The sequence below is a fragment of the Canis aureus genome, chromosome 20, assembly GCF_053574225.1.
Source record: "Canis aureus isolate CA01 chromosome 20, VMU_Caureus_v.1.0, whole genome shotgun sequence".
NCBI lineage: Eukaryota > Metazoa > Chordata > Mammalia > Carnivora > Canidae > Canis > Canis aureus.
This window is the reverse complement of record NC_135630.1, coordinates 21,967,676-21,982,325: the sequence shown is the minus strand read 5'-3', so window position 1 is coordinate 21,982,325 and position 14,650 is coordinate 21,967,676.

Genomic DNA, 14,650 nt, shown 5'->3' with positions numbered 1-14,650 from the left:
TTAATCCTAGACTAACCAGAGCAATAATTATCCCAAATTGGAAGAAGACTTCTAACACTCTGATATAGAGAGAACTTTCCTAATCTTAAATGGGAGGAGTATAATGATCATATTTGCTGTTTAGGAAAAATGTTTTAACACCAGTATGGAAGAGAGATTAAAGAGGGTCAATTTATATCAGGATCAACAAAATTTTTCTATAGAGGGCCAGATGGTAAATCTTTTTGGTTTTATGTGACATATGGTCCCTGACAGTTACTAAACTCTGTTGTTGTAGTATGAAAGCTGACATGTATAGTAAGTAAATGATGGGGGTAACTGTATTTTAATAAAACTTTGTTTACACAAATACATAGACAGTTTGCCCATAAGCTGTAGTTTGTTAACTCCTGGTTTAAAGGAAGGGACAGCAGTTATGATATTCTTGAATTTACCTAAATGAGAGAACAATAGTGGTAGCCATGGGAATGAAAAGAAATGGCACAAAAGAAGTGGCTGGATCAAAATGAGTTGATGTGAGATATTTATTTATGTGATATATAAGTGAGAGAAAGGAACCAAGGATAATGTAGGTTTTATATTTGGCAAATTCTGAAGATCAAAGATGCCACTAATCAAGGAATAGTTTGTTTTGACAGGGAATATGTTGAAGTCAATTTGGGTGGGACATGTTGAATTTGAAGTGTCTGTGGGATGTAAAACTGGAGCTGTCTAGTGGACAAATGGGCATATAGGTGTGTACTCCAGAGATAGATCTGAGCTGAAGAAAAAGACTGGAAATCATCATTCTTTGAAACAGTGAAAGTTAAAGGAGATGCATATGGCCATCAGGGAAAGCCTGAATTAGGAATACCTCTTTGTGCTCCCATAATATCTGGTACTTCATTTAATATAGCACTCAATTATAATCATGAAGATTATATCATCAAGAAACTTTCTATGTCTCATTTACTGTAATTTAATTTATAATATTAAGTTTCAAGTATTTTTGACTGAATAAATAGCAAGATAACTGGTAGGAAGTTCAGAGGGTACTACTATAATAAAAATCAAAGAAGGGGGATCCCTGGGTGGTGCAGCGGTTTGGCGCCTGCCTTTAGCCCAGGGCGCGATCCTGGAGACCCGGGATCGAATCCCACATTGGGCTCCCAGTGCATGGAGCCTGCTTCTCCCTCTGCTTGTGTCTCTGCCTCTCTCTCTCTCTCTCTCTGTGACTATCATAAATAAATAAAAATTTAAAAAAAAAATCAAAGAAGGAACAGTTAAATGACAACATCAAGTGTTGTAGATGAGAAGAGGAAGACAAATCCTTCCCTTCATAGTAGTAAGTAGTAAGGCTATTGGTAACCTTAGTGAGAATAGTTTTCACTGATAATAATAGAGGGAATAATAGCGTTAAGTAGGATGAATGGATGAAAAGCAAGCTGAAGTACATATATTTCTTAATAAAGAAGAAGCTAAGTAAAAAGAGAAGGCAATAATTAAAGGTGTATATGAGAACAAATAATTTTATTATTCTTGCAAACTTGACCTTTCCGAGATCTTTATGTTTTATTGGTTTAGTTTTTTTGTTTTGCTAGTTTTTAATGACAGGAGAGATATGAAGAGAAAGCACTAATAGAGTAGAAGCAAGTGCAAGCCTTCAAGTGTCCAGAGAATAGCGGATGACTTGGCCTGAGTGACAAGGCAAAGGGAAATGTTGTCCAAGGAGACGAGGAGACATGAGTAGACTTGGGTCGTCTTATGGGTGGGAGAATACATTTTTTCAACTTAGGGGCCTCTCTCTTTCTCTTCCCAAAGAGAAGACAAAGTCTATTCCAAAAGGAAAGCAAATTTCAGGGGAATAACCACTGGAAAGTATCAGAGCACACTATTGAGTTTATTTTGGATGATGTCCAAGACATTGTAGTGAACTCTGTTTAACATTTGGAAAACAGATAGTAGAAGCTTAGCAGAATGCAGACATGGAATTATTTTTGTTGTGCTTTAGAATTCATTTCCTCCATTAACTACCTTTGTGATCATGCATGGCTTATTAGCTTTCTGAGCCTCAGTATCTTTTGCTGTGGTCTATCTCCCTTATTGGTTTGTTGGAGTAATTAAATAAAAGTAAGTAAAACACTTTTGTCAGCACTTGGCATATAGGTGCTATGTAATGCAAGTGTTTTCCCCTTGAAATACCTCTAGAATGAAATTCTGGAAAGGAAGGTGAGTCCTGGGTACCATGATTGTTTTGGTTCAATTTCAATTTGAACATCGTATTTTAGTCTGGAGTTTAAGAAGATGAGTGATAATGGAGAAGGATTCTAAAAGCCCAAAAAGTTTAGCACCTCATTAAAAACAAACAAACAAACAAACAAAAACCTCAGAATCATTTGAATCTAGTACTGCAAGACCAAGTGAGCTATAAGGTCTTGTGATTCACTTATGGCAACAGAGAAATAATGATACATCTAAAATGTAAAAATTCAGTTTATAATTTTTGAAGCATTTCATTGTGTCATTGAGTTCCCAGTGAAAGGAAATATGCATATGAAGAATTTTTAGCAGTAGGTTACACTTATCAAAAAAAAAAAATCTGGTCCACAGAGAAACGTCCCATTATTACTAGATCACTGCAATAAGTTTGCATCTGTTAGAGGGAATGAGGCAGGTTTTCCACTGACTTGACCTTATCTCCTTTAGTCACCCTGCACAGCTGTAGGCTCATACTCCAAGTTTTCAATTTATTGCTGGTTTTTCTTTCCCAAATACAAGATGTAATCTTGATAATTTATCATCCTGTAACAATAGCCAGAAAACATTATGACAATAAAAAAAAAATCTCACTTTTAACAAATGTCATCCACTACTCAAAGTAACTTTGGTTTCTTGTGACCAGTGGCATAACTGTATTAGTTGAATTACAACTATGACTTATAATTTATGTAAGACAAGAGAATATAAAATGTGATTTCATCAAACCATAATATTTTTAATTGGAGAACTTGAGAGGAATTCCACTCTACTGTAAGAGTGTGGGCATTGGAGACAGAAGATGTGCATTAGGGACCTGACTTTGTAATTTGCTAGCATTGTGATCTTGGGCAGGAAACTTGACCTTTCCAAGCTCTTTATGTCCTCATGGGCAAAATTGGGAAAGTGGTAAATACATTTCAGGGTTTTATGACAATCACAAAAATGTGTCAAAGTACTTTGATAAGAATAAATGCTCCTATTTGTAATCTAATCATATAATTATTTACTACTATTAGGAACATGGTAGGAAATAATAAACTTAGATCTAACATATTGAGGAATAAAATGTGTTCTCTTTTAAACATTATGTAACTACGAATACATTAACACATGATTAAAAGTGTACATTTTATTATATTTTAACAGAATTAATAATGTTAATAATTAATAAATAGGCTTGTATCACTTTCAGGAGCAAATAAATATTTACAGAAAGCAATAGAAACTTTTCCAAAATTATAATAACAGTAAATGGGCACTTATATTTTATATGCATAAATTTGACACCGAACATAATTGAATTGTGACTAAAAATTGAAGAAAATCTTCTTGGGTTGCATATTTGATAGAAGTAGAATCTATTTAATAAGTAAACTGTTTTATAGTAATAAGATTATTTACTTAAAACTATGGCTATTTTGTTTTATTTTTGTTTATTATACTTATTTATATGCAGCTCTAGACAAGACTAATATTTTTTTAAGACTAATATTTTTAAGGGTAAAATTGAAATATGTCTCTAAGTTACTTCAGGATTATAATTTCCTACATATTCCATATTGACTAGATATAGGGAGAATAAAACATTTTGATCAATGAGGAGACTGAGTAGTTTTGGCTATTCTGTGAGCTAATAGAAACTATCACCTTGCCAGGTAAGTGTAATACAGCATGTCTAACCTTTCCCCCTTAATTCAAAGTAAAATTTATTCTTAATTCTACTTATAAAATAAACTATAGTACAAGAAAAATGATTTAATATTCATGAAGGAAACCTTAGTACTTTATTACTGCATGTCAAAGATAAAAATCACAGAAAAATTAAATGTGGGAAAGTATTTTGTTTTACCATTTAAAAATGTGTCATGTAACATGATCCCGCAGACTATGACATGATTAGGGAAATCTGCCCTACTATTCTAAACATAAAGAAATGTCAGATGAAACATAACCAAATTTTAAAAAGTACTCACTTGAGTTAGAAGTTAAGAACATGGGGCAGCCCGGGTGGCTCAGTGGTTTAGTGCCACCTTCAGCATTTATATGTAAGCTACATATAGCTTGTGAACCTGGAGTCCTGGGATCGAGTCCCACATCTGCTCCCTGCATGGAGCCTGCTTCTCCCTCTACCCGTGTCTCTCTGTGTGTCTCTCATGAATAAATAAATCAAATCTTTAAAAAAAAAAAAAAGAAGTTAAGAACATGAAAGTCCTAGATTGCAGAAAGGAAAGGGAGAGTAAAAACCAAACAATGAGAAACACTTAAAGCCAAATATCCCACAGTATATTGAAATCAGGTATTCAAAGTACAGTCTTGAGCAGTGCTTCCGTAATGCCTAGTGTGAACAAACGTAAGTTCTGGCTCTTGAGTTGTGGAAGATAATAGTCCTGATTTAGATTGAATGTATATACATGCAGCCTAGATATAAGGCTTTTGCCCAATCTATGAATAGGAGCTAAACCTAAGTACCCTACATAAAGGTAAGAGCCTATTTTCCATGAAATAGAAGTCAGAAAATCTTTACCTGATAGTGTCAAGATGCTACAAGAAATAGGAAGAGAGCTTACTTTGTATTTGAGGCATATCTGGAAAGAATTACTCATCCAGAAAAAAAACTGGACTCATAGCCCAGACGATTCATTCAATAGAGTAACCTAAAACTGAGTAATTAACATCAATAATCATAAAAATACCACTTTTCCCAAAGTGAAACATGTTCGAAATTGAAAAAGGCGATGTAAAACCACATCATAGGAGTTCCTTCCTATTCCAGAGAATCTATAAATCCCGCTGTAAATGCTCTGAAGATGAGTTCAGTAACAGTTTATAAACAGCCAAGAGAACAGTAGATACAAAAATGGTAGAATTCATACACAGAGAATTGCAGATAATAGAGATATTCTGAAAGAAATACTTGTAAATGTCTACAGATTTTTCATAAGGCAAAGGAGGACATTATGGAATAAGAATAGTTGGGTTTGCAAAAGAAAGTAAATGTACAGTAATGGAAAATATGGTCATTAAAACACAATAGATATTAAAGTAGAGCAGAAGAGAGAATTGGAAGATAGATGTCTAAAGAGATGACTCAAACACATCATATAGAAATTGAAAATGAGAAAGACAAATTAAGATAAATAGGATAAAAATGAGTTGACCAATATGTAGTTAATTGGAGTTCTAAAAGGAGACACAATAGTTGAAGAAATAATTGACCAGTGATACATATCTTTTTTCCTTACTTTTTCTTTTTCTTTTCTCTCTTCTTTCAGAAAATTTCTTTGACTTTTCTTGCCAATTCTACTAAATCTTTTATTTTAGCTATCATATTTTTAATATTTACTAAGATCTATTAAGACAGTGTTCTCTTTTATGTATTCAGAATCATTCTCTATCTAAATAGAATTTTAAGATATTTTTGTGTTTTATGAAATACCTGTTTGCCTTAACATCAGTTTTTTTTTTTAATTTTTTTTTTAATTTATTTACGATAGTCACAGAGAGAGAGAGAGAGAGAGAGAGAGAGAGAGGCAGAGACACAGGCAGAGGGAGAAGCAGGCTCCATGCACCGGGAGCCCGACGTGGGATTCGATCCCGGGTCTCCAGGATCGCGCCCTGGGCCAAAGGCAGGCGCCAAACTGCTGCGCCACCCAGGGATCCCTAACATCAGTTTTTTTCTCAATCCTCATCCTTTCCTTTTTGTGTACATGTGTGTATTGTTGGTTCTTTAAATATCTAGTGATCCTATGACTAGGCTGATTATAGTTTTCTTATAGTTTCTCTCTGACTTGAGATTTTACTGTATGACATGGGCATGAATGTTCAGGTTACTTAGACTGACAGTCATCACCTGGGTGTGAATACACAATATGCAGACAGCCTAAGTCACCCTACTTCACAAATGTCAGAATAAGCATCTCCTTAATCTAGACAGGAATAATGCATGAAATCACTCTGGCTTCTTTGAATAGTTTGTTCCATTTCTTTAGAGAGTAATTCTCTAGTAGTATCCTAGGAGCATAGTTGTGTGTGTTGGTTTGGTGGCCTTTTAGTTCAAAATATTGGATCTTCCAGTCACCCCCACCCCAAAATACCCATTAAAAAGACACCTAGAAATACAACTTGGGGATTACATTTGTGATTCAAACCCATAGAATTTATTCTTTGTATTTTTTTTTTTTTGGTTGTAGAGGTGAATGAACATTTATCTTTTTCCTTTTTAATCTGAATTAAATTTGTACTGTGTATTATGGTATCTTTTCTTTGAAAAATAATGGATATAGTTGGCATATAGTTAGAATCAAATATGTTACCCCTTCATTTGAGACAAATACCATTTATAATCTCACTTCAGATGATGATGAACATTGATGATATATATGAACATTGGTGATCAGAAACAACTGTTTATTAACATTATAGTTGAAAATGGACCTGAAGTGTGTATAAATTGTGTAACATCTTGGCATCTCTGACTCTTTATCAGTAATATGATTCATTGCCTCAGCCAAGTATCCTCATGATCAATAGATATTTACTAAAGATCCAGAAGTTTTAGGATCCTTTTGCTAAGTTCTAAGTATGCATTAAACAAAATAAGAGGGTGCCTGGTTGCTCAGTAGTTGAGCGTCTGCCTTTAACTCAGGGTGTGATCCTGGGATCCAGGATCGAGTCCTGCATCCTTGTGGGAGGCCTGCTTCTCCCTCTGCCTGTGTCTCTGCCTCTCTCTCCCTTGTGTCTCTCATGAATGAATAGATAAATCTTTAAAAAAAAAAAAAGAAAGAATGTCTTTACTTATGAATCTTTTATATTCTAGTACTAATAGGACATGATTGCATATCCTATATACTTATTAGAAAAAGAGAAGTGACTTAAAATTTATTTTCAGAGTCTTTTTTTCATGGGAGGAGATAAAGTGGTTTCTTGAGACACTGCATGCTCCGATACTAAGGTCTTTTTATTAAACCATCTCAATTTTAAATTTGGAGTTCTTAGATGTTTAAAAAGTTGCAAAATTATAACTCTGGAAACTTATATATATACATTCTGCATTGCATAACAAATCCTCTGTGACAATACAGAATATATTATCAACTTTTCTTACAAACTGCTAAAAATGTCCACATGGTACTGATAGAACAGCTTTCATTGCTATAAACCCTACATTATTTTTATGTATTCTACAAACTGAACCTATTTGGAAAACAATTTGAAATGAGTCTATCTATAAATAGATATTTTAAAATTTTTCCAGCTCTTTGGCTTCATCATCAAATGCTATTGGTTTATATTAATAAAAGGATTACATTTTTAAAATATCCATCACAAGAATTGTTGAATTAAGAGTCAGAATAATTTGCCTGCAATCTCTGTGTGTTTGTGTGTGTGTGTGTGTGTATGTGTGTGCTTATGTATGTGCTGTAGAAGGACTTGATCTTTACCAAGGGTCTTCCCCCTCTTATCCTTTCCATTAAAAAAAAAAAAAAACAAGATTTCTTGAACATGGATTTCTGCTGGTTTATGAACAGGGACTATATATTATGTAAGCTCCAGTCAATTGTTAGTAGCTCTCTTATAAATTAAAAGATGCAGTATCAAAGGGTTTTTTTCTAAGATTTTTATTTATTTATTTATTCATGATAGAGAGAGAGAGAGAGAGGCAGAGACACAGGCAGAGGGAGAAGCAGGCTCCATGCCGGGAGCCCGACATGGGACTCGATCCCGGGACTCCAGGATCATGCCCCTGACCAAAGGCAGGCGCTGAACCACTGAGCCACCCAGGGATCCCCCAGTATCAAAGTTTATTGGGACAAATGTCCCTAAGTTCTCTGGGCTGTTTCTTCATGGCCATAGTTGTAGCATACATGTATCTTTGATATAATTGATTGACTCTCAGTATTCTCAGATATTGGCATCCAAATTCTCATGCTTAAAAGCAAAAAATAATAATAAGAGAGAGAGATGTAGAAGCATTGCCTTTCCATCAGGGTTATCACTGTGGAATCTGTTTAGTCCCTTCACTAGTTAAGGTGAATAATGACTAGATAATGCATTAAAGAGAGATCATTAGCTTTCTTCCACAGACCTAGAGGAAAAAATGATGCCACATGGAGAACATGAATCATAGTCATTCCCTTCATTAACAAAGAAAAATTAAGACAACTAATGATAACAAAATTAATATCTACTTTTGATTTCTAATTTTTAGTATGTCATTGTTACTACATGATATATGTTTATTGGGGAAAAATAGAAACAGTTTCTCTAGTTCTCCATCTCTTTTAAAAATATATATATTTTATTTATTTATTTATTCATGAGAGACACAGAGAGAGAGAGGCAGAGACACAGGCACAGGTAGAGGGAAAAGCAGGCTCCATGCAGGGAGCTTGACATGTCAGTCCCCTCTTAATCATGTTATGAACCTTTGATTTCAGTGTTAATATTTGTTACCATGCTTGCTTTGTGTTAAGCAGCATGGTAAGTGCTTTGCTTGTGTTATATTATTTAATTGTCACAATAGCTTTATATGCCAGATGCTACTGTTTGTCAGTTTTACAAATAAAGATTCTAAAGCCTAGAAAATTTAAGTAAATTACCCAAGGCCACATGGCTAGTAAAATTATGTAATTCAACGTTAACTCATATACTATTGATCATTATGTATAGTGATTTTTATCATACTTTTAAAGTATAAGATTAAATCTATCACTTTAGAAATGGAAAATTTATCAATATATAAATATGTATTATATGCAGTAGTTTTAGATTTTAGATGACATTAATTTATTTAAGGATATCCATTAAATAAATATTTATATCTCAAGATTCTCATATAAATATATACATGGGTAAAGGGGGTTATACACCTGACTTACATTGAATGAGAATTATAGCTCAATTTGGGACAAGCTGAGAAGTGATCCAAGAGACCAGAAGTGACTCTGTGCCTAGCAAAAGAAATGTGGAAGAAAAATGCATATGGCTAGCAGTAAAGGGAAGTAGAACCCTTTTCTTCCATTATAAATTTCCCAGGTGTTTTATATATACTATTTCCAAACTTCACAGTTGACTTTTTTTACATTTTATATTTTGTTGACAATAAAATGTCTGTGGCAGTTAGTAACTTATGCATATTTACAAAGCAAATATGTAGCAAAGCAGAGATTTGAACCTAGCTGATAAGTCTAACTAGCTGATAAGTCTAAGGTTTGCACTCCTCACCTGAGCCATATTGTTGTATTGTAACTACCAATCTCTCTATCTAGAGGAAAGAACTGCCTTTATGTGAACCTTAAGTTTCAAGCAACTTCAGAAAACTAGGTGCTGCATGGAGATAAGTGTAGGATATCAAGGTATAAGAACTCAAAACATAGAATCAGCAAAGGCAGGCAGCTAGGGCTCATCTGAGATCCTGAGAAAACAGATCTAACATTCAGGCAATTCCTGTTTTCTGTTTTCAGTAGACAAAGTTGTTTTTTCTTCAGTAACATTTTAAATAAGTCTTGGAACATTATTTCTCTATTATTCAGCACTACTACAAAATAACAACATTATTTCTCTATTATTCATATTTTCCATTTTCCAAAAAAAGCAAATAAAAAATAGTACCATAGGAACACCTAGGTGGCTCATCGAGTTAAACGCCTGCCTTGGGCTGAAGTCATAATCCCAGGGTCCTGGAATTGAGGCTTGCATCAGGCTCTCTGCTCAGTGGGAAGTCTGCATCTCCTTCTCTTATGCCCCTCCTCCTCCGACCTCACTCTGTTCTTTCTCTCTCTCAAATAAATTAAATCTTCAAAAAAATAATAAATAAATAAATGTACCTAAAACCACTTATTTTACCACATTTGAGTTTAATATGAAAAATAAAAGAATGATTTTTTTTTTCCTCTTTTCTACCTGCCCAAATATGGCAGACTCAAGGAAGTCTATCATTTGTGCAGTGGAGGGTAGGACAGAGCAACCAGATATCGGATTGAGAGTCCTGGATGTGAAGAAGTAATAAAATGATGAGTCCAAAGCAAATACTTCACAACTTTACTTAGGGCAGAAATTCAGTGAGTATAGAATTATTGGAATTTTCAATACAATCTCTAGATGTGTATTATCTTTAATACACTTTTGAAGCCAAAAGAAGATATAATACAAAAAAGAAGATACAATACAAACAAACGAAAAAACAGCCTAAATGAAAATAATCACCTACTTGGAAAACAAAACAAAACTGAGTTTAGTGTGTTTAGAACTTGCAGTAATATGTCATTTGAAAAAAAAATAGTCCTTAGATAAATCATTAATGGAAGATGACAAACTTTAAAATAGTTGAAGTTCAGAGTACAACCGATGAATATAATGTAAAGAAAAAGTAAATTTTAAAGATTGTTGTTGGAATTCAGAAAGTGCTGGTTACAAAGATCATTAACATAAGAAGTAGAATACCAGCAATGACAGAGGAAGGACCTGCCATTAGCACTCTTGACAGCCTTGCTTGTTTATGTGCACCATGCCAAGTACAAGTACTCACTGTTGGTGGTGGAGCCAGTAATGTTCTTTGGCTCCTAGTTAGTTCTTTGTTCTTTCTTCTGGTCCAGTATAGATCACATTGGTTTCCACAAGGTAAAAATGATTCTGAGGTAGAGAGAGAGAACAAGCTTAATTCTTAGTTCCTATTACTCCCATAGCCCCAGGGTTTCAGCTTTACTTGGCCTAATGCCTAGCATTTTCCCTAAGCTGCACTGATTCCACTTTGGTGAGGTGCTATGTTTGAATGGGAGTCCGCCCTCAGACCCACCTCTTGATGAGAACTGTCATTGCCCACAAAACTGTGAAGACAGAGGCTCTCTGATGTAGTCTTTATTTGCTTGTGAGGAATTTCTCTTCAGAACTCTTCAAGCTTATGCAAATGAACAGAAGTAAGTCTATGGAAGGAAAGGCACCACTCCACTCAACTTTGCAGTACCAAGTTTCAAAATCCAGTGTACATTTGAGGAAATGGTGGGCCTCACACCCTTAGCCACATAATCTATCCTATTGCAAAAGAAAATGGACACACATGGAAGGACAGAGAGTGCTGAAATACAATAGTATGTAAGCAAAACTAGAAGCAGCACGGTGTTATTACATACTGAAGTATAGGACAGGGAATAGTAGAAGGTAAAACTGGAGAACTAGTTAGGGATCAGATGCTAGAGGGCCTCATATGGTATGTAAAGCCATCTGAATATTATTCTTTAAATAATGCTGAGCCTTTAAAGCAGAGCATACATAGTCAGATTAATATTTTAGCAGGGCTCACCATCTATACTGTAGATTATAGATATAAGGAGGGCATTGACAGCACATTCTAGGTAGGACGTTTTTGTAGCACAAAGTCATATTCATTACCTGAATTAGTGCCATAAGAGTTGAGATAGTTTTTATGGAAATGAAATGACAAGATTGAGAAATATTTAGTATGTAAAATATGCAGCATTGAACAATCAATCAAATGTAGAGGATGGTGAAGGAAAAAGATAAGTTTAGAATGATCCTGTGTTTCTGGCTTGAGTACCTGGGTGCCTCTGGAACATCCAAGAATAGCAGGAAGTTAAATATGTCAGTTTGAAGTCAAGGAAGAATGATTTCTTTGGATACATATTCAGTAATCATTATTATAAGAATAGATAAGATCGTCCAAGAAGAACATGAAAAATATGAGGAGTAGAGAATCAAAAATGAAACTCTTATCCCCAAATTTGCTGCCCCAATAACAGCTCAGCTGATGCCCATTGTTCCCTAATTATTTCTAGAATCCCCAGTGAATGTTTTCATGCTCCACATGTTAGTTCAATGTCCCAAGGCCATGGGTCATCTTTCAGCCATACATTACTCTAGACTTCAGGATCACTTGAGCTGTTTTATTATTTAGCTGCCCTTGGAAGCTGTCTTTCTGGCCCACTTTGTTCCCACACTCAACTCTAGTTTAGATGTCCCTGAGTAGTCTTCCATACTGGAAAGAAAGGATTGGTTTTCTTTACAAATGAGGAAAAAAAAACTCAGGTCTATACCAACACATATCCCAACACACATTCATATTACTCTAAGACTATTTATTTATTGGTACTGAAATATGAGTATTTGGACTGCTTTTTAAGTCAAATATCTCCCCAAGGCAATGAGTACATTTTTACTGTATTTTTCTGTAACCAAAGGGCTTTCCGGTCATATTTTTTTGAAACAGGATTTATCCAATGAGCTTACTGGCTGCCTTTGAAGTTTTTACTACATTTGAATGAAGATATATCTTAAAATATAAAACTAAGTAAAATAAAATTCTGGCACAGTTAGCATCTGGTGAGAGAACCATTAGGAACAACTTTTAAGAGGCAGTTTGAGGGAAATCTCACAAGGAAGGAAAGACACATAAAAGAGGGAGAATGAGGAGAAAGCACTGTATATACTATACTATCCAATACAGTAGAGAACAATTTTCAGAAAGTAAAGAGAAAATGCTTTGCATTGTGTGTAGCTAAGAGGGAGGAAGGCAGGAATAACAAAAATGAAAGGGAATAATTCACTTAAATGTGGTGCAATATGACTATAAGAACAATAGATTCAAGACAACCCAATTGTTAAGAAATATCTTCCCTGTCAAAAGCCTTGTTCTCACATCTGAAGACCTGAGAAAATTTCAGAGGAACTCCAAAAAAACTAAAGACCAATAAATAAAATACTAGATGGGAACATTTGTCTAGATTTTGACTATAAGTTAATTTAGATTTAGGGAAAAATACTTAGAAATCATCCTTGATTTTAAAATATAAAGCACGATATTTACATTAGAACTCAAGACTTTTGAGCCGTAGCATTTGCTACCATTTAATATCTCTTTAGTAGAAGTTGGCATACCTACAATGGAGTTTTGATCATTTTAGTAATTTGTGAATGTACTCATTAATGTTCCTCAATGCAATATATTTACATATTGAATAAAGCAAGATAGATTTACAAGCTAACTTTAGTGTCTTATCAAATCTTTACCACTTTTTTAATTAAAAAACTACTGTTTAGAGAAGTTTTAGGTTCACAGCAAAAATGAGAGTCAAGTACAGAAAATGTTCCTATTATTTTCCATCCCATCTAAACACACAACATCCCTCATTATGGACCTCCTGCCCTGGAATGGTATATTTGTTACAATCAATGAACATACATGGACACATTATTATCACTCAAAGTCTGTAGTCTACATTAAGGTTCACTCTTGGTGTAGATTCTATGGGTTTTGACAAATGTATAATGACATGTGTCCATCAATGAAGTATCATACAGAATAGTTTCACTGCCCTAAAAGTCCTCTGTGCTCTGCACTGATTAATCTTTTTATTATCCCCATAGTTTTGCCTTTTCCAGAATGTCATATAGTCTTAATCATACAATATGTAGATTTTTCTCTTTTTTTTTAGATTTTATTTGTTTATTCATGGGAGACACACAGAGAGAGGAGGCAGAGACATAGGCAGAGGGAGAAGCAGGCTCCCTGTGGGCAGCCTGATGCAAGACTCGATCCCAGGACCCCGGGATCACAACCTGAACCAAGGCAGATACTCAACCACTGAGCCACTCAGATGCCCCTATGTAGGATTTTCAAGTTGGCTTCTCTCACTTAGTAGTATGCATTTAAGTTTCCTCCATGCCTTTTCATTGACAACTCATTTCTTTTTTAGTGCTGAATAATATTCTGTTGTCTGGATATACCACAGGTTATTTATCCACTCATCACTGAAGGACATCTTAGTTGCCCCCAAATTTTTTCAGTGATGAATAAAGCTGCTATAAACATCCATGTTTATACACATGAAGGTTTTTGTGTAGATGTAAGTTTTCAATTCATTTGAGCAGAAATTGAGGTGTGTGATTGCTGGATCATATGTTAAGCATGTTTAGTTTTTAAAAAAAAAAAAAAAAAAAACAACTGTTTGTCCTATTTTGCATTCCTATCAACAAAGAGTGGAAGTTTCTGCTGCTCCATATCCTCACCAGAATTTGGTGGTGTCCGTATTTTAAATATTAGCCATTCTAATTGTGTACTGGTATCTCATTGTTTTATTTGTAATTCCCTAGTGACATATGATATTGAACATCTTTTCATACACTTCTTATCTGTATAATCTCTTCATTTCTGGACTCCTTTTGAAATGTCAATGAATAAATCATTTTATTTTAACTGGATTTTGGGGGTAGTCATTTAAGATTAAGAATCAAACATATTTCACTAAAATTGCAGTTACTATAGCAATTTATTGTTGCTATGTTAGCCTGAGTATCCTCAAAATAGAGAATATTTAATATCCTCCAAAACATAAAGGTTTATATGAATTATTCATTTTCCTCCTGTATTTCTGTCTACCCCAGAAGGCTTAATGACAAA